This window comes from Gymnoscopelus braueri (assembly GCF_963280865.1).
Source record: "Gymnoscopelus braueri genome assembly, chromosome: 13".
Lineage (NCBI taxonomy): Eukaryota > Metazoa > Chordata > Actinopteri > Myctophiformes > Myctophidae > Gymnoscopelus > Gymnoscopelus braueri.
In genome coordinates, this window is record NC_137615.1 from 1,829,862 (window position 1) to 1,851,803 (window position 21,942).

General features: G+C 46.0%; 2 protein-coding genes across 3 annotated transcripts in view; both read right to left on the reverse strand.

The window, feature by feature from the left end:
• Positions 1-5,178, reverse strand: part of LOC308098959 (NLR family CARD domain-containing protein 3-like) — a 44,388-nt gene extending 39,210 nt beyond the window's left edge. For both annotated transcript variants that reach the window (XR_013934337.1, XM_080447431.1), the window contains exon 1: positions 5,109-5,178. The gene's annotated coding sequence lies outside the window, so the exon portion shown is untranslated. The remainder of the gene's footprint in view (positions 1-5,108) is intronic.
• LOC308098960 (NLR family CARD domain-containing protein 3-like) overlaps positions 1-21,942 on the reverse strand; it is a 189,232-nt gene that overhangs the window by 113,811 nt on the left and 53,479 nt on the right. The window lies entirely within an intron of this gene.

Consider the following 21,942-nt stretch of genomic DNA (forward strand, 5'->3'; position numbering starts at 1 on the left):
GAGAGGGAGGGTTAAATATCCAATCTCCCGGTGGCCCAAATAAATCCACAGCATGAAGAATCACCTGCGCTGGGCACAGGTTTGGAGCGTCGGGTTCCCATGCTTAATCCAGGTTGTACATAACTCCATAGGACATGCTACTGTATGTTTGGAGACCTCACTGTCCATGAAAAGATAACAGCGGGGGTCGCGCCAGTCCTGAAAATGTTCTGCATAAGCGCTCGTATATTTTGAAAATAGCAGATCTACAAGCTCGCAATGCGACGCGTAGTGAGCTTGTAGATCACGCGTAGTGAGCCCTCAGACCTGACGTGAGATCAGAGCGGGCCGTACGCTGAAGTCAACGTCACGATAGATTGATAAATGTCGAAAGTTGCGGTGATCTTGCCGTACGCCCATTATTTGGTCTACACCACGTTGATAAATGAGGGCCAATGTGTACCGATTTGCATGATGTTTGGACAATTTATATGAGTAATATATTAAAAAAATACATTTTGCTAAAATCGGCCTCCTGGTGGCGCTATAATGGTAGCATTGTTCCTCAACATAGTGCGAATATGCGTGCAAAGTTTCACCGCAATCGGATGCTGTGTTCATGATTTGTTGCATTTTGTTCAAAACGGGCCACTCCTCTTGAACTCCACTTGAAAAATATTTTCAAATAGTTAAATAGCCGATCTACAAGTTCACAACGTGTCGATGTAGATCGGCTAGTTGAACTATTTGAAAATGTTTTTTTTAAATAGTTACAAATGGCAAAGAAGTTGGTGGTTATAAGGCATTGGCGAAAAAAATAGGGACCACACAGTTTTACACAGATCGATGCAGTTATAGGTAAAAACACAAATCAGCCTGTTATAGCGCCACCATGAGGCTGATTCGAAAAATGTCAAATTTCTTCCTCGGCCTAGTGGGAATATGCGTGCTAAATTTCACGGAAATTGCGTGCTGTGTTTGAGGCATTTTGTTCAAAACGGAGCACTCCTGCAAACTTTTAAAAACATTCTTAGCCAATCAGGATGGAATATGAAAAATCTGAAATAAACTGTAGGAGTACTGTGAAAAAATGTGTTTTGCAAAAAGCGGCCTCCTGGTGGCGATATAACAGGCCCATGTGAAAAATGTGGGGCAGAGGTTCTGCTCTGGCATCCAGGGAGTGTGTGTGCACAGTTTCACTGCCATCAAGACAACAGTGCCAACGGTCCACAGACAGAATGATAAATTTACCCAAAAGTAACAACAAAACCAAGTATTTCCTTGCTTACGGCAATGAAAGTATTCCATAAGTATTGGGCTGGGCGGACAAGTTTGCCTCGGAAAACAAATGACACAATGAAAAAAAAATCGCCCCAAAACACAGTCGCCCCGGGCCAAATCCGGCAGTATTACAGGCGAATCGCCAGTATATAGACTGGGGGGCGACTGTGTTTTGGGGCGACTTTTTTTTCATTTTCTCATTTGTTTTCCGAGGCGAAGATGGACAAGAAAGTGCAGTGGATCAAATAGAATCACTTTTCGGTCATTGCATCGTCTATTTCTCACTTCAAATGTTTTCCTAAACATTCTTGAGAGCAACGTTTAGTTGTAAATGACATTGGTTGTTTGTTTACATGGCTGTCATGTTGGATAAAGCATAAAACCAAGCAGCGCAGGTTCGATCTCTCTGCATCGCCACAACAACAAAAACAGAATCACGTCCTTCGCTTCACCCCCCCCTCCCCCTCCCCCTCCCCCCCCCCTCTTGCTTACCTTTCTGTTCGAACCACGCCGTTGCTTTCACTTTATCACACCACACTCACGCTAATATGTCCGTCATTCACGTGCCATGTACATCCCAAAGCCAACCTACGATCTACACCAGACTTTTCAAAGCGCGCGTATGCGTGGCGCGTACAGCGCGTTTGTTTAGATCCAATTGATATCAATGATAGCGCCTACACCAGGCGCGCGGATACGCGAGTCCCGCATACGCAGCCTTTAAAATAGGACTGGAGCTAAAAGTGCGTGTGTGCGTGTGTGTGTATATGCGCGTGTGTGCGAAAAAAAGTCTGGTGTGTTTCCACAGTTTACTGTGTGTGTGTGTGTGTGTGTGTGTGTGTGTGTGTGTGTGTAAGCACCGCAGGTTAAATCTCCGCACAGACATCCTTCCACTATGATCGTCACCCAGCCAGCAACAACAACAAAACAATCTTATGGCCTACCTTTCTTTGAGGTCAACTGTGAAGAATAACATTGCAAAAATAGTTCCAATCCAGTGCGTAACACACAAACAAAACACCTAATTTTGAGTCACGAGCGCCGTGAAGAAAAAGTCGAGGCTTTTAATGTGTGTGCGTCTGTGCGATGTGTGTGTGTGTGTGTGTGTGTGTGTGTGTGTGTGTGTGTGTGTTGTTGTCACGTGACCACTACTAGCCAATCAACAGCCTGGACTACATTCACTGTTGCCAGATTGTGCGCGAGAAACAAGCCACCATCCATGTTTATGCAAAAACAACGACAAAGACGGCGACGCGACCGAACGTTTGCGGTGTGGGGGGGGGGGGGGAGGGGAGACGACATAGAGCCCACGTGCGCGGCTAGTGAAATAATAAAACACATTGATATGAATTGTGGTCATAAAAAACCTTACATATGAATGTGTGACTGAACAGCATTTCTTTGTAACCAAAGACACTTTGACTGTTCCTGAAATAAATCACATTATTATTCAATGTCTCTGGAAATGAACATTCTGAATTTAAGCTGCTTTTAAACATAACATCGTCTGTCAGGTAGAAACATCATATATGTCCAAAACTGTTCCTTTTTAATTATTATTATAAAAACCTTTTAAATGGTGAAAATAGCCGATCTACAAGCTCACAGTGTGTTTCTTCCTGGTGCGTTGTGAGCTTGTAGATCTGCTATTTTCACTACTTTAGGCTATTTGAAAATAGCAGATCTACAAGCTCACAACGCGTTGCAAAGCAACGCGCTGTGAGCTTGTAGATCTGTTCTAGGTTTCTGACTGTTTCTGACTATACTGTATGTTTCAATATGCTTCTATTTCCTGTTCAGTATTTCCTGTCCGCCTACTGTATCCGCTCATTTCCTCTCACACATAGGGTGCATCCACACATAAGATGCAAGTTGGCGCTAGTTGTCACAAGCCCATGCAGCACTTCCGGACATTTCCGGCCGTCACTTTGATATCTTCCAGGGCTTTGAGCAGCTGGTGGGCAGTGACGTTTTTCAGGATGTGTAGTTCTTATGACTAGTGGTGGATGTGTAGTTCTTATGACTAGTGGATGTGTAGTTCTTATGACTAGTGGATGTGTAGTTCTTATGACTAGTGGATTTGTAGTTCTTATGACTAGTGGATGTGTAGTTCTTATGACTAGTGGATGTGTAGTTCTTTGACTAGTGGATGTGTAGTTCTTATGACTAGTGGATGTGTAGTTCTTATGACTAGTGGATGTGTAGTTCTTATGACTAGTGGTTGTGTAGTTCTTATGACTAGTGGATGTGTAGTTCTTATGACTAGTGGATGTGTAGTTCTTATGACTAGTGGATGTGTAGTTCTTATGACTAGTGGATGTGTAGTTCTTTGACTAGTGGATGTGTAGTTCTTTGACTAGTGGATGTGTAGTTCTTATGACTAGTGGATGTGTAGTTCATATGACTAGTGGTGGATGTGTAGTTCTTATGACTAGTGGATGTGTAGTTCTTATGACTAGTGGATGTGTAGTTCTTATGACTAGTGGATTTGTAGTTCTTATGACTAGTGGATGTGTAGTTCTTATGACTAGTGGATGTGTAGTTCTTATGACTAGTGGTTGTGTAGTTCTTATGACTAGTGGATGTGTAGTTCTTATGACTAGTGGATGTGTAGTTCTTATGACTAGTGGATGTGTAGTTCTTTGACTAGTGGATGTGTAGTTCTTTGACTAGTGGATGTGTAGTTCTTATGACTAGTGGATGTGTAGTTCTTTGACTAGTGGATGTGTAGTTCTTATGACTTTTTTTGTAAAGAGATTTGGTGTTGACAGAAAAAAGCCTCCAAGAAATGTAAGTCCACACTAAAGGAAGTTCCATCCACTCCCATGATATGAGAAAACCCTGTAAGACTGTGCCGATGCGACAAGTTGATCCGGGTTCCACTGTGGTAAACTATCACCCAGCAGTGATAGACATCAACCAATAGAACAGATACGTCCTGTGTTCTCTACACTGGCTGTGTTTGTCTCTTGTAGTTTCCAGAACAAACACATAACACATGCACTCTTTTACAATAAATACATCATTATTTATTTGTGGTGAATGACCTGAATACTTTGCATTGTTTAGTTTATCTCATCTGAATAGCTTATGTGAGCACAATAAAGAATAGCAGAATAATACATTAAATTACTGTTTGTTGATGTGGCCAACGAGACCAACATTATTTTGGTCTCCTTTCTAGTTTGTTTAAATGTGTTTTCTTTATTGCTTGTCAGAATTAACTTACTTGTTAACTATGTTATTCCCTTAAATGCTTTTTTGTGTGTTTTATTTTACCTTACTTATATGTTTTATGCTCGAACATACTGCTGTTCAGCACTTTGTAAAGTGCTATAAATACATTTATTATATTATTATGATGTAACCTACTTAAACCCTCTATTCTTAGTAAAAATTGACCTACATTTATTGGACGCTTTTTTCTGTCAACACCAAATCTCTTTGCCAAAAATAGCCGATCTACAAGCTCACAGCGCTTCGTGCTGCGATACGTTGTGAGCTTGTAGATCGGCTGTTTTTGGCTTATGTTCCCCCATATGCTGGGGTTCATGTGGTTAATGCTATTCATAATAATGTAATGGTGTTTTAATTTTGTCGTTTTCATATTGGTGGATAATATTAATATTTTATATTGCACATGTATAATGTTTTCATGTTGAGTTAGTAGTGTTATTCCTCTGTCCTCACTTGTACAAATAGCACTAGTCAAAGAACTACACAAAACAAGCCTAAAATATGGCCATATACTCCTAATAAAAAATATTTGATGGATATATCATCATAATTACTATGTAAGTCTATAATAATGTATGTTTTGTTTATGTATTATACCATTACACACTTACTTGAACTGTCAGTCAATATGATTGACACTCCTCCCCAAAGCCACAGCGTCTCTGCATTTCCCCAGAACTCTGGAAAAAAAACAAGACAAAAGTCTCACTATTTAAGACCCAGTGATCCCTTTTGGAAACAATTATATTTTAATTGGCAGACTTGGCAACACTGGTGAAGACTATGAGAAGCCTATTAAAGGGCCGGTAGCTATCGTAGCCTATTAAAGGGCCGGTAGCTATCGTAGCCTATTAAAGGGCCGGTAGCTATCGTAGCCTATTAAAGGGCTAGTAGCTATCGTAGCCTATTAAAGGGCTGGTAGCTATCGTAGCCTATTAAAGGGCTGGTAGCTATCGTAGCCTATTAAAGGGCTGGTAGCTATCGTAGCCTATTAAAGGGCTGGTAGCTATCATAGCCTATTAAAGGGCTGGTAGCTTGATGGCTGTATCACACTTCTGGTTCTTCTAACCATAACCCTTGGTCTTGGGTTGAGCAATGGTTCTGATTTCATGTAGGAAATGATTCCTAGAGGACGGTGGTAGTGATGTCATGATGTGACATCACATCCTGCTCCTAATAAGGTGGTTCTCCACTAAGCATCAGTAACCATGGAAACACTTGTAATGTATTTTATAAATGTGGACTCAAATAAAGAAACTGAAGTGTGTGTGTGTGTAAAGCGTGTTGTTTAAATGCAATATGTCTCACGCATGAGCGAGGAACGCACGTGGGCGTGCACGAGGTTTAACATGAGCCGAGTTCATGCGTGCGACAATGGTGGCACGGAGGAGAGACGCCTGTGGACGCCAGCACCAACTAACCGGACATGCTCACTACCTGGGCACATGGGCGTCTGCCAGATCACCTGATTGGATGTCTGACCTGTCACTCACTCGTCCCATTTCAGACCAAACAGTAAAGATGAAGAGGACAAAAACACAGTCTAGTGTTCTATGATGTTATCTGTGGTGACACTGCATTCCTTTAGATGCTGTCAAACCTTCATAAATCTGTCATCATGTACTTCTCTGTTTCCATTGTTAGATGATCTTCTCTTACATCACACCTACTCATGGTCAAAGACTTTGTCATCAACATAGAAAACCTGTTCACCTTCATGAAACCACAACTATTTGATCTGATCTCCTCCTGTCCTCACACTGTCACGTGTTGTGAGCTTGTAGATCAGCTGTAAGTCAGGCACAACTCTACCTCTGAATGCATGATAGAACCATAGCCTTATCTAAGTGTACCAGGGAATGTTTCTATTCTAATAGACCTACTGTACTTTAAATGTGTAGCTCAACAATAAAATACTATATATAATAGCAAAAATAATAACAATACTGTCTATGGGCGTTGGACACCAGGGCTGAGGCCCACACACACACACACACACACACACACACACACACACACACACACACACACACACACACACACACACACACACACACACACACACACACACACACACACACACACACACACACACACACACACTCTTTTCATGGTGTTTGCATACCAACCATCCTCACAGCAGACATGTTATGTTGTATCTGTGCGTGTCAGCGGCGTCACTAAGTAGCAGAGCTGCCAAGTCTCACCATTTCAGAGTGAGAGTCACGTAATTCAACCTCTTCACACGCCTCACGCCATACTTGCCATTTCACATGCTGTTTTCCCCCTCTCACTACTTTATAATATTTATTTTATTATATATTATCTGTATTGACTGTTATGATGTTAGTGACTGTTATGGTGTTACTTAGGTTCAGACATCACTACTTTAATGATAAATAAAGATCATGTTTATCATGACAGTAGACTGTTATGATGTTACTGAGGTTCAGACATCACTACTTATTTATACTGATAAATAAAGATCATTTGTATCATGACAGTAGACTGTTATGATGTTACTGAGGTTCAGACATCACTACTTATTTATAATGATAAATAAAGGTCTTGTTTATCATGACAGTAGACCAGGGCCGTGCACAGAGCACTGAAGGGGCAGGTGCTCAAAGTCCACTAAAGGGCACATTTGCACACGCCAATTTTTGGGGTGGTCTTTTTGTGGGCGTCCCTCGTGCCATTTCACACCAGAAATGTAGTATGTTGGATGTCTTATGCTAATGGGGCAAGATGTTCCACAATAACTTACTGCCACCCTCTCCTCTGCCTCCTGCATTAGATACAGGATGGGTGGGTACTAGGGACATCTGGGCACCTCCATGTAAAATTTGCTATTTTGTCCAAAATGTAAAAAATATATATATTTGAAAAATGTTCTTAAGTAATGTAAAGTATACATGATGTGAACATGCACGGTACATCATTATCAGACTTAATGTTATTCTTCAACTGCTTGTTTATGCCCCAAAATGACCTGATATACAGGTCTTGTAGCAATTTGTAGCAATTGTAGAAATATTAGACCTTAATTGCCGAATATTTAAGCCTGTAATCATGTACACTTTACATTAAAACATTTTACTAATATTTTGTTGTTTTGATATTGGACCAAATACCCAATTTTACATGGAGGTGCCCAGATGTCCCTAGTGCCCAGCTATCCTGTTATCCCTGCATCATACCACAAACAGCCTAACACGTTAAATTTAAGATGAGGGCAAAGTAACTCATTTCATTTGACAGCTTAGGTCCATGTGGGACTTTCATCAGTGCAAATGGCAGTAAAATAAGCAATACATTCTCATTACCATGTAAAAACATATATAACGAGGAGCACAAGTCTCCGCCAGCAGACTATAGCAATTATATTATCATAGCAATAACTAATGACTGCGAGAGCAGCTTCATTAACTTCTAATTCTTGTGATCTGTACCGTTTCTTCTTACTCGTGTTATGTGCTTGTTGATGTTGTCTTTCATTATTTGAATACTTTGACCAGTTCCTTTTTTTCCTTTCGATGTTCTCTTCAGACTCTTCTACTTTTTCTTCCAGAGATTGTAGCAATCTTTGCTGTGTCATATTGTCAGCATTCATGGCTAGTCTTCGTCTTTTGTCATTTAGCGATTCTTTGTCTCTGATTAATTTCATTCTTTCTTTATGATTCAATGCTCTGTTTACATTGAAGCAATCTATCATATGGGAGTCGTCGTAATTGACTGGTTTGTTCAAATACTTGTCTGTCTTCTTCATCTTCATTGTCTTGAACAGTTTCAGCAGTTGATTGGTGTGTTTGATCTATGTCAGTTTTCTCTAGTGCTACATAATGTATTTGATCAAGGTGGCCAATTGTTATAGTATTAAGACTTTGGCCTTGTTGTGGGATCAATTCAACTCTAGTCCTCTTCTGTGTTACTGTTGTAGATGAGTATGCTTTCTTAGCTTTGGCCTTCTGCGCCTTTGTTTGACCAATGTTACACACATACGCACGAGGGACACACACACGCACGGACGGGTGATTTGGACTAGAAGATACTGTTCCAATCAAGACTGATTGATCCTGTCTTACCTCGCTTCAAAAACGTAAACGGATTTTTGAAGTGACACACCTATTTATAGAATTGTATTTCGTCATGCATCCCTCTAGCCAATCAAAGGCATTGGTGTCAACATATTAACACGTATTAAGACTTCGGCCTTGTTGTGGGATCAATTCAACTCTAGTCCTCTTCTGTGTTACTGTTGTAGATGAGTATGCTTTCTTAGCTTTGGCCTTCTGCACCTTTGCTTGACCAATGTTAGGTGTTCTCAGAGGGACACACACACGCACGGACGGGTGATTTGGACTAGAAGATACTGTTCCAATCAAGACTGATTGATCCTGTCTTACCTCGCTTCAAAAACGTAAACGGCTTTTTGAAGTGACACACCTATTTATAGGATTGTATTTCGTCATGCGTCCCTCTAGCCAATCAGAGACATTGATGTCAACATATTGACACGTATTAAGACTTCGGCTTTGTTGTGGGATCATTTCAACTCTAGTCCTCTTCTGTGTTACAATTGTAGATGAGTATGCTTTCTTAGCTTTGGCCTTCTGCGCCTTTGCTTGACCAATGTTAGGTGTTCTCAGAGGGAAACACACACGCACAGACAGGTGATTTGGACTTACTGAAGGTACTGTTCCAATCAAGTCTGATTGATCCTGTTTTACCTCACTTCAAAAAGTAGGGGCTTTTTGAAGTGACACACCTATTTATAGAATTTTATTTCGTCACGCGTCCCTCTAGCCAATCAGAGGCATTGGTGTCAACAAATTGACACGTGTCACGTGGAGCTTGCCCAATGTTAGCTTGGCTAACAATGTTTGCTCACACACGGCGGGACGAAGCGAAAACATATTCTCCACCTTCGGCGGAGACAATTATATAATTGATCAAATAAAACAGATAAGGCAGGTGAAGATCAAAATGTACTAAAATATGTAATGAAAACATTTGAGGTGAGAAACAGCTAATGCAGTAACATGCATGCTTCAGCAGTAACAGACCAGAGAAATAATTCTGCAGCTACAGACAGGAGCCAGCTTACTTAATTATCACATAGAGTACACTGGAAATAGCGGGAAACAATTAACCTGACTCTGTACAAACTAAGCTAAAAAAAATCATGAAATGAACACATCTCAGATACATTTTGTAGCTAATCTGCACAAAACGTGAAGTGTAAAACTTAAAGCAACACTTTATTGAAGGGGAGTGAACTTAACATGCTTGCTGTCTGTCTCAAATCAAGTTGTTTGCAGCTGTAAGGTTTTTCGCCACGTACATGCAAAATAATCATCTTACTAAAAACACAGTGGCCTAGCCCTAAATCACGGGTGTGAAAGTGGCGGTCCACGGGCGTTTAGCGGCCCGCGGAAAGGTCCTTGGCGGCCCGCGAAGTGATTTGAAAAAACACCTTTTCATACTAGCTCTAATGGAAAAAAAACGAGAAAGAAAAAAAAGACAGGGAGGCGGCAGGCACGGCAGGCAGCTATCCCCCCCCCAACCCCCCTTGCCTCTGACTGCGAAGGTCTAATAGTGGCCAAACTTGTTCTGTGAGAACAATGGCCGAGTCATGTCTAAACAATCAAGACAAGAGGAGATCAAGAAATAAATCTAATCACCCACGCTGGCACAAACATGTCAGTCTAAAAGTGTATTGATCCCTGCTAACCAGCGCTGCCCAGGGAAACAAGGACGAGTGACTTTTTTTTCCTAAATGTCTCATGCATGAGCGAGGAACGCACTTGGGCGTGCACAAGGTTTAACATGAGCTGAGTTCACACGCACACACTCTGCAAGGTGTGTGTGTGTGTGTGTGTGTGTGTGTGTGTGTGTGTGTGTGTGTGTGTGCGCGAGACAATGGTGGCACGGAGGTGAGACACCTGTGGACGCCAGCACCAACTAACCGGACATGCTCACTGCCTGGGCACATGGGCGTCTGCCAGATCACCTGATTGGATGTCTGACCTGTCACTCACTCGTTCCATTTCAGACCAAACAGTAAAAGATGAAGAGGACAAAAACACAGTCTAGTGTTCTATGATGTTATCTGTGATCAACGTTAGGAGCCCTGGCATCAAACTAGTGACACTGCATTCCTTTAGATGCCGTCAAACCTTCATTAATCTGTCATCATTTACTTATCTGTTTCCATTGTTAGATGATCTTCTCTTACATCACACCTACTCATGGTCAAAGACTTTGTCATCAACATAGAAAACCTGTTCACCTTCATGAAACCACAACTATTTGATCTGATCTCCTCCTGTCCTCACACTGTCACGTGTTGTGAGCTTGTAGATCAGATGTAAGTCAGGCATAACTCTACCTCTGAATGCATGATAGAACCATAGCCATATCTAAGTGTTTCTATTCTAATAGACTTACTGTACTTTAAATAAGGCTGATGACACAATGGTTCATTGTACTGGTGAGAGAATAGAGGCAGAAACGTAGATTATAAAACCATAATGACATCATTATTTAAACAGGATGCATCCAGTGGGTTCAAACATGTAGCTCAACAATAAAATACTATATATAATAGTAATAATAATAACAATACTGTCTATGGGCGTTGGACACCAGGGCTGAGGCCTACCCCCACACACACGCACACGCACACACACACACACACACACACACACACACAGCACATTTATCTTTTCATGGTGTTTGCATACCAACCATCCTCACAGCAGACATGTTGTGAGTCACTCTGAAAGGGTGAGACTTGGCAGCTCTGCTACTTAGTGGCGCCGCTGTCACTCACAGATACAACAGATTTACAAACAGTCACGCAATACAACCTCTTCACACGCCTCACGCCACACTTGCCATTTCACATGCTCTTTACCCACTCTCACTACTTTATAATATTATTTTTATCATATATTGTCTGTATTGACTGTTATGTTACTGAGGTTCAGTCATCACAACTTATTTATAATGATAAATAAAGATCATTTTTATCATGACAGTAGACTGTTATGATGTTACTGAGGTTCAGACATCACTACTTATTTATAATGATAAATAAAGATCATGTTAATCATAGTAGTAGTATTAATACTTAATGATAGGCAAACATATGTTTTACTTTAGTCATCTTCATTTAATGTTAGATGGTGGTCAGCCACAAACACAGTCACAACTGGCCAATAAAAAAAAGATACCGGTTCTGTTCAGAATTTGTCCTCTCATGTCTTTCCACAAATTAATAGAAAAAGATCAATAGTGGGCTCGATAAAAGCTCGGCTCAATAAGCAGGATCGATAAGGTGCTCATTATCAATAAAAAATAACAAGCTCCATCCCTAGAAATGAACATCAACAAATCCAAACTGCGCTCACAGTTGACACATGGACATCTAAATGACATTATGAAAGTTACTACTGCTCAGAACCTGGTCCCTGATGTTGACAGGTTAGTTAAAGCAAAGAGATGTCAGGTAGCCTACATCATTTTTTTGTAAAAAAAAAAAAAAGGATGTTGTTTTGACCAGAGCTTTTACTGTTGGGTTATTTGTTTCTATTCTAAAACCGCAAAAAAGACTGAACTGAGTTCATTGTCTGAGTTGCATTGCTGAAAGTAAGCCTAAAAAAAATAATGTTGTGTACTGTAGCTATTTACTGAACATATTTATAATGTTTTTATAATCCAGCCATCCATCTTCAACCGCTTATCCGGAGCCGGGTCGCGGGGGCAACAGATCCCGAGGCGTTCCCAGGCCAGTGTGGAGATGTAATCCCCCCATCTGGTCCTTGGTCTGCCCCGGGGTCTCCTTCCAGTGGGACGTGCAATAATTAATTCATAATTAATGTATATATAATCTTCATAATAACATTTTTTAAAGTGATATACCGTAGTTATAGCAGTGACTGAAAAACAATGATGTATAACTGAATGTGTATGAGCGTGAATGCGTGTCTCCGTGTCTGCGTGCCCAGTCTGCCCACCTCAAGTCACTTTTTGACCAATGCGGCCCAGACCCCAAAATTAGTTCGACAAGCCTGCTAAATGTATACTAATGGACTCCTACTGTGTCATAGGGTCTATTCCAATGTGCTGCATATTTTAAAACAATAGTATGTCTGCATTAACTACTGAGCCACTTAACCACCAACACAATACATCCTAATTATTTTGGATAATAATAATTGAGTCTCATCAGTACAGACAGTGCTTCAACCTCAAAAGAGCCATTTAGTTGCACAGATGAGTGGGTGCATATTATACATCATATGGCTAATATAGAGATTGCTGGCTTTTCAAAAGACAGTGTTATTTGACGGCAGAAGGAGATCAAGTTCTACCAGATAAACCATTTGGTTCGTCAAGGTACGGTAGCCAGTGCATTCCATTAAGGTGATCAGGTATTCTCTGTTGATGGGAAAGTCCAAGGCATGCACACGTAACAATGAAAAAAGACACACCCTACAAGCTACACTTGATTTGTTTTGATTTATTAGACATAATAATTACATGTTAAATGCTTCTCACGGAAACGTCAAAGATAAAATGCCAATGGAACACTGGAACAAGGAAACTTGAGAGACAAAAAAGATATGTAGATAATGAGTGATTAATGAAGGGCATGACAGGATTGTAATTGAATGCAGTGTCACAATAGTTTAATGTGAAGGAACCTGACTTTGATCAGAGGTGAGATAACTTTTAGGCTGTGGAGGGTCAGGGGTCAGCAAAATGTCCGTACATGGACAAACATTAATATGAAGCAGGAGATGTGTGGTATTGTATGTTGTACCCGTCAAGGGCGCTGATACCGTGGGTGCCTCGGGGCTAAAGCACCCACTGGAGCACCCACTGGGTGCTGGTCAAAAAATATATATAATATATATATATGTTTTTATTTATTTTTTCAAAATCAGATCGCCTGGTTCAGATCGCCACTGAATAAACCGAATTAACCGAAATAAAGTTACAAAACCCCCCCAAAAAAGTAAATTATCCGCCCAAAACCGGAAAAAAAAATTGCCCTTTGCGCGCGCGTGCATGTGTGCCAGGTTGGGCACCCACTAGAGCTTATAAATATCGGCGCCCCTGGTACCCGTACATGATTACATCATATGAGGACAACAAGATTCCCTGAACATGTCAAAACATCCGTTCAATCCTTTGTGGGATACTAGTATATTGTCGCCTTGCTAAACTAATGGTCTATGTCATTTCTTTAAGTTTTTCAGGAAAAATAAAAGACTGATCCAAAACAAAACTATACAATATTTCTTAATCATTTCACCCAAAATGTTTATAACAAATTATGACTATTAAAATAAAAATAACACTTTCTGTCAGTTATGTAACATAAGAGATTTAAATAGGATTAAATCTGACTTAGGCCAAAATAAATGTAAAAAAAAGTTTAAAAAAAAAGAGACCTAAATCAGTAAATACTTTGGCCTAAGTCACAGAGAGGGAGATAGGCCATTATACTAAAAGGGGAGTGAACAGCATGATCCTTTTCAATTAGGAGATGGGCCATTTTACCAGAGGTGGCCAGTGTCATGAGGAGCTGACTTAGGCGAACATATCATTTTCCTCAAAAAATTACGTAGGCCATTAGTTTAGCAAGGTGACGATATTTAATGTTTTAAGACAATGTATTAATGGAGTGTATGAGGTGTGTCAGACAATGAAAGGTAATGTGAGTGAGACAGTGAAACATGCAGGAAAAGAGTAAAAACAGAAACCTCTGTTCGCAGTGGCGAAACAAAAGGGGTGTATGGGGAGTGTCTCACTCCTAAACTAAAAGAACCGGGGTTACCTACGTAACCTCTAGTTCTTCTTCGTTTTGGGAGTGAGACACTCCCTATGGGATATATAAACCCCCCGGAAGCGTTAAAACCATCCTACCCCCAGAAAAAAACTGCACGTACCCCTACCGGCTCAGGGACCCGCACACGGCGGGCCCCTGCCTCAGGGACGCCCAGGCCCACCGGGCCTGGACACGGCACAGGGGATGAGATAAAAGAGACCCTGACAGACCGAAGTCTGCCTCATTCAGCTAATAGAAGACAAGGTTCGTCACCTACCAACCATCTAATAAGGGAACAGGGCCCCCCTGCTCCCAGAGACCCAACAGATCGTTAGCCCCACGGGATCACATCAGGAAGAGAAAGGCACCTCAAGTAGATGAGGCTGCCACACCCAGGACTGCGTGCGCCACTGAGGAGGCCGCCACGTCCAGGCTGTAGAAAGCTACAAAAGTCGAAGGAGACGACCAATTAGCAGCCGTGCAAATCTCCTGGATTGAAGCCCCTCTAGAGAGGGCCCAGGAGGTAGCCACTCCCCTAGTCGAGTGTGCCCTCAGTCCAACAGGTACTGGGGCCCCACTACTAGTATAGGCGAGCTTTATGGCTTCAACAATTCATCTGGAAAGCGTTGGCTTGGCAACCGCCTTCCGCTGATTACCCCGTCCGTAGGAGACAAACAACTGTGTTGACGACCTACTGGACGCCGTCCTCTGACAGTAGAGCTTCAGCGCCCTTACTGGACAGAGACAATGCAACCGCTCATCCTCCGCCGAAGCGAAAGGAGGAGGATGAAAAGCAGCCAATTCAACCGGAGCCGGTGCAACCACTCCGGTCTTGGTAACGAATGCCAAGTTTGGTTTCAGCAGAACCCGTCTGCCATCCCCAGAGAACCTCAAGCACTCCGAACTCACCGAGAGTGCCTGCAGGTCACCGACCCTCTTGGCCGTAACCAGGGCCACCAGGAGGATAGTCTTCAAACTTAACACCTCGAGGCTCACAGTCTCGAGGGGTTCAAAGGGGGGAAGGCAGAGTGCATTCAACACCACTGCTAGATCCCAGGTCGGAAACAGAGGCCTGTTAGTCGGCCTGGCCCGTCTGGCCCCGCCCATGAACCGCCGTACCATGTGATGCTTGCCAACCGTCCCGGCCTCGAAACCTTCGTGACAGGCGGAGATGGCCCCCAAGTACACCTTGACCGTCGAGAAGGTCAAACCCTGAGTCAATCTGCTCTGCAGGAAAATCAGAATGTTGCGTACCGGCGCCCGAAAAGCCACCACCGGTGGCGACTGTTCTTGGCACCATGACACAAAAATATTCCATTTTATGTCATAGGCAGCCCTAGTGGATCCAGCCCTGGCCCCCTGAATAGTAGCTACCACATCAGGGGGCAGGCCGTAAGCATCTAAATTTGCCCTCTCACGGGCCAGACCCACAGGTCTAGGTCCCGGGGGCTGGGGTGGTTGATCTCGGCCCCCACCTGCGTCAGCAGGTCCGTTATCGGAGGAAGGGACCAGGGCTCGGCGTAGAGTAGAGGAGATATCTCCGATCTCCACATGCCCCATCCTGGAGCAACCAGCAGCACAGTCAGGCCCTGGAGCCTGACTCTCTCCAACGTTGGGCGGATCAGCTCCAGCGGCGGGAATGCATAGAGCAGTTCCCTCGGCCACCTGTGAGCCATCGCATCCAGCCCCAACGAGAGATCCGTTGCCTTCATTGAGAAAAAGCGAGAGCACTTCGCGTTCTCTGCTGAGGCAAACAAGTCGACCTGAGGTCGACCGAACCTGGACCAGATCTCGCGCACTGTTTTCGGATTGAGAGACCAATTCGAATACCAAAGCCTGCCCCTGGACAGTAGATCCGCTCCGCCGTTCTGGAGGCCCGGAACGTGGACCGCCCGAACCGACAGTAGATGTGAATCGCACCACATCGTCAACTCTCGGGCCAGGTCGTCCAACACACGGGAGCCTAAGCCTCCCTGTTTGTTGATGTAGCACATGGTCGTGGTGTTGTCCGTCCTCACCAGGACATGACAACCGCTGATGTGCGCCTCGAACTGCTTCAGTGCGAGAAAAAACGCCATCAGCTCCAGGTAGTTTATGTGGGCCACTCGCAGATCGGGGCCCCACACACCCCTGGCCGCACGGCCTTCGTAGACGGCGCCCCAGCCCGTCATGCTGGCGTCCGTCGTGACCACCTTCCATGAGAGCACCACACCCAGTCTGACACCTTCTGACAGAAAGGGTGCTCGTGACCAGGGTTCGAGTGCCTCCATACACTGTGGAGACACTAGCACTCGTCGAGACCCCTTGGTAGGTGGAATGCGGAGATCCTGCACCCACCGCTGAAAAGGTCTCATGAACAGTCTGCCCAGGCGGATCAGGTGTATGGCTGAGGCCATGAGACCCGCCGCCTGCAAACACAGCCTGTACGTGACTTTCTTTCCTACTTGAAAAGACCTCACACAAGCTAGGAAACTGACTATCCTGTCCCTGGATAGGCGTGCCACCATCCTGTCCGAGTCCAAAGCAATCCCTATGAAGGAGGTTTGTTGGCTCGGGACCAGCACGCTCTTCTGAAAATTCACGGTGAAACCCAGTGACGTCAGATGGGAGATGACCATCTCCGTGTGACGCACCACCTCCTGGCTGGAATCCCCTGCCAGGAGCCAATCGTCGATGTAAGTCGACAAGCGTATTCCCCATTTCCTCAGGGGGGCTATAGCCGCCTGAGTGCATTTCACGAAAACACGGGGGCTCAGGGACATCCCGAACGGGAGAACCGTGTATTCGTACACTCGTCCCTCGAAACCGAAGCGCAGAAATTTTCTGTGCGGTGGATAGATGGGGATGTGGAAATACGCATCCTTCAGGTCTATACTGGTCCACCATTCGCCCTGACGCACCGTGCGTAAAAGCATCTCGTTCGTCAGCATGCGAAACTTGAATTTCGTTAGAAATCTGTTGAGACCTCTCAGATCCAGTATGAGACGTACACCCCCCCCCCTTTTTCTTGACCAGAAAATATTTTGAGTAAAAACCCAGGCGTTTCTGATCTGGGGATAACTCTCTTATGGCGCCCTTGTTTAGGAGAGAGAAAACCTCTTCCCTTAACGTGATCGCCGCTGCGCCCTTTGCGCTGGAGAATACCACTTTGTCTGTCATAGGGGGCTTTGCGCAAAATTGCAATTTGTAACCCTTCTGTATGGTGCGTAGTACCCAAGGAGAGGGCTGGCAAGCTTTCCATTGCGTTAGACAGTGAGCTAAGGGGTTGGGGCGAGCTACAAAGGTTGGTCGCTGCCCTGACTGTCTGAGCGTTGTCATGGAAACTAGTGTCGTGTTCACATGCTCTGGCGGTGCCATATGTGTGACGCTCGCTAGAGGCAGCACGGACGTAACCTGACTGACAAACGGATTTGAGGAAGTCACGTGACCCTGCACGCGGTGCCTCCCCGGGTGCCCATATCCAATTGGAAACGCCCCCTCTCCGTATCCGGTCGGAAACGGAGGTGGTTAGCAAACCTACCTTCCGTTCGGCCATCTTGAGAGGGGTCCGAGCGGCCATCTTGAGAGGGCCCTGAAAAGCAGAAGCGTTTTGGCGCCCTCTCCTGGCCGGGAGAATCGGCTGGTAAAACGAGCGTGGCCCCTGTGCAGAGGGGCAAAGGCGCCCTCTGGCGGACAGGGATGGCACTGGTTTTACACTTGATTTTATTACCTTCAGAGAAATTAATACATTCAGCATCTTTGTCCCACACGCATTCGGAAAACCGAAAACCGGATTTGCCGAATGCTGTGGACTCATAGGGGGACCCTCGAGAACAGGGGGCCGCCATGTAGGCGGTCCTCGTTCTCCCTGGTACATAGGCAGAGTTGTAATAAGACACGGTTTTGTACTGTTCAATATTGCCACAACCACAGGGTATTTCTCTTGTACAGACCTGACAGAAATGTGCGACATTTTGCTCAGTTTGGCTGTGGAGGAGTGGTCCATGACTCTGTCCTCTAGAAATAAACAAGGTCCCTGTCTCTTCCCCAACAGAAAAGGGGGGGTCCGCGACTGTCCAGGCTGACCGAGCAGCTCTGGGGGGAGCGGTTGGCAAAGCTGCATGTCCTCCTGTGTCTGCCTCGCATCGGGAGGAACAAGGGGCAAAATGTCAAAACTCCTTCCCGCGACGAGTGCGGGGGGTGCCTCGACGAGGAGCCCTGGTAGTGGAGACAGGGCGAGAGGGACGGGGCCGAGGACCGGCCGTGTCGTGAGCCCTTTCTCTGGAGCTGCTCGATGGGTTTGCCTCATGAGCGCGCCTTGGCCTGGACTGGCAAGAGGAGGAGCGCCCTCCTCTGCTAACCGGTCTCCTTCCTCGGCCTCTGGTGCTGGTGGAGGTGGAGGCGAGCGGCTGGAAGACGTCAGACGCCGCCTCCTGAGTCGCTCTCCTCTCGTCTGTGAAAGACTTCAGGTACTTGGCCCCGTCCTTGAAGAGATTCTCTGGGACCAGGGCGAGGGCCAGCAGTTGTTTTCTGGCCTCCTGGCCCTGCTCGCCTGGGAAGTGGACGAGGTCCAGCCATCGGGTCCGCTCCTGCAGGGCGGCGAGGTCCAGGGACCGTCCGGTCCAGTTGGTGGCAAACTGGTTCAGCTGGATGATCAGCTGCATCAGTAGTTCCACCTCCTCGGCCTGCTCGCCCAGTGCTGGTAGCATGCCCTTGAGCAGCGTGCTGAGAGAGCCCTGCAGGAAGGTGCTGGCGTTGAGAGACTTTGCCACCTGGCAAGAAGCGAAGTAGACCTTCCCAGTGGCCGCGGATGCATCCTTGTCTCTCTTCTGAGCGAAGGTGGGCTTGGAAGAGAGGGAGACTCGGTCTATGCTCATGTTGGCCAGGCTGGTGGCTAGGACCGAGCCCATGGGGGGAACCTCGAGGCCCAGTCCTTCCGCTCCTGCCACGCTGATGTCGAAGGGCAGCTTCGAGGGATTGCTGTGGCTCTCCCAGGACGACTGGAGTGCCTCTCTGAAACCGCTGGCCACTGGAAGCTTCCTGAAGCGGGGGCGGCAAGGCTCCTGGGCAGCCATGCCTGGGAAGGGTGCTGTAGAGGAGGTGGAGGCCTGAGGCTCCTCCGCCTGGAGCTTTTGGCCACAGTTCCCCACTGCTCTCTCGAACACTGAGGAGACAGAGAGCTTTGGGCGCTGTGGGGCCCCGTCAGGTAGGGCCACGGGCTGGGGAGATGCCTGACCTGTTGGAGCAGAGGGGTGAGGGGTGGAAGTGCGGAGGACACGGCCTGTCCTTCGGGGTCTCTCCCCGGGCTCGTCATGAGGACGTCGGAGGGTCCCTGAGCGCTGGGAAGGTCCACCTCGCCGAACTCGTCCTCTTCCTCCTCCTCGTACTCGCCATCTTCCTCCTCGGCGGCGGAGAAGTCCTCGTCCATGGACTGCTCCCCGGACTCCAGCTAGGAGTAGGCCGCTAGGTGGAGGTGGCTGAGTCGAAGGGGGGTTGGGGGGAAGAGGTGGGCTAGCCCGGTGCTGTGGGAGCTGAGTTCCAGCCCCAAGGGCAGCGGCAGCCGCTGTGTGACCACCGTGGCCCCGTAGGAGGCTAGTGCTGCCTGCTACAGGGCCTGGTGTGGATTGCGGGAGAACCGTGGACCCTGCTGCGTGCTGCGAGCGGGGAGCGCCCCCGCTAGCAGCAGCAGCCGAGTGCGGTCTAGGGATGCGGGAGGGCTTCTGGGGAGCTGAGCGACTAGCGCCAGCGTCTCCAGTGCTATTGGCCCAGGCCGTGGCCTGGCCGTATCTGTATCGGAGCAGCCGCACCGATTACCGGGCGCATGTCTCACAGAAAAACTCGGGGTCCTAGAGCGCGAAAAAGGCGTGCGCGACACCGAGACATCCCACACATATGTCGTGTGTGTCGTCTCCATCGATCTCAATAGAGCAGTCGGGTAGGCCGCACTGTCTAGTCGGCAGAGGGCCCAGTGTGTACGGGGTGCCTCTGGGGGTTTTCGACGGAGCCTTCGACATCGTGGGACAAACAATGGGGGGGAGCAACAAGGCTAGGCTAACAGCTCTATGCGGGGAGTTAGCTAAGCGGGAAGGGGGGTGTTAGCGCTGTGGAAGTAGCCGAGCAGCTAAGCTAGTGCAGCTAGCGACTAGGCCAGGGAACAGCTAACAGCTAACAATTGCTCAAGAAAGCTAGGCTAACAGCTCTATTCGGGGGGTTAGCAGAGCAAAGCGGCGGTAGCGCTGTGGAGGTAGCAACAGAAGCTAAGCTAGTGCAGCTAGCGGCTAAAGGCTAAGGAGAAACAGCGAAAGGCTAACGCCAGCTCACCACGAGGTGGAAGAAAGGTAGTTTACTTAGTCTTTGTGGAATGAGAAAACCCGTGGGTGACTGATCCTAGCCTCCGCTTTAAGGGTTAAAGCTGGTTTCTCAGATTGGGTCCTTGAAGTAGAAGTTTTGAAGATTTTGAAGATAGAGTTGATTTTCAGTGTTTTAACAAGCGTGTAGCCGTGTTATCATCTGCGAACAGAGGAACTGAAAGAGGAAGTTGACGTCACGGCCGGCGCCTCTTATGCCCTCTGCTGGAGGGGAGGACTTAACCGGTCACGTGACATACCCTCTAGCCCAATAAATGGGCCCCGGGAGCGTATTGTGTAGCTCTGTACTCATCGCCAGATGGCTCTGCTTCCTAGGGGTGTCGAAAATTATCGATGTGAATCGGTAATCGATTTTAACATTAACGATGCGACTACATCGATGCGCGTATAACTGGACCGGTCCAAAATTGCGTCTGAATCGGCCGCTGTTTCGGTCCAAAAGTTATTTATCGGTTCACCGATTTTTTTTTAATTAAACAAACCCTGTGCAACTCTGTGAACTCACTTTTAAAATTAGAATTTATTTATTTACTGTAGCGTCCAAATTGAGCGAACACTGTGTGAAACAGTGCAAGGCTGCCTGCAAGCCAAGGAGAGGGGGAGAGAAAAAAAAAGACTGCCTTCAGCGCCGCCTCTTTTCTTGCGGGAAAAACACAGATCTAAAAGCTCACATGTTATTGTATCGCTATTGGTAGTAAACTTGTATATCTGCTATTTCCGGCGCAGGACAGAATGACGCTCACTAGTGTGCGACTCGAGTGAGCGAAAAAACAAACAAACACAGCGAGCAGCATGGCTGATAGTGATACAAACAGAGAAGAAACTATTTACGGTGCAGGACCTCATCTTAAATCTTTTGTTTGGAAGCATTTTGGATTCTATAAGAGAGATGGAAAGCTGGACAAAACGAAGGCGATCTGTAAGAAATGTAGAGCAGCAGTTCCTTACTCCAGCGCAACAACAAATCTGTGCACGCATTTGTCCAGACATCACAAGATTACTGAAGAAGAGAAGTCAGTTGTTGCCAGCAGTTCCAGTAACGTGCAAGCCGAAACAAGTGCTGCTCATTTTTTCCAGGGACCTATTCCAGCCAACTCACCGAGGGGAAAGGCATGTACCGCATCTGTCGCCCAGTTCATTGCAATGGACATGAGACCGTATAGTGTGGTTGAGAATGAGGGCTTTCGTTTCATGTGTAACACTTTAGAGCCGAGATTCACGATACCAAGTAGACAACATATCACCGACAAATGTGTG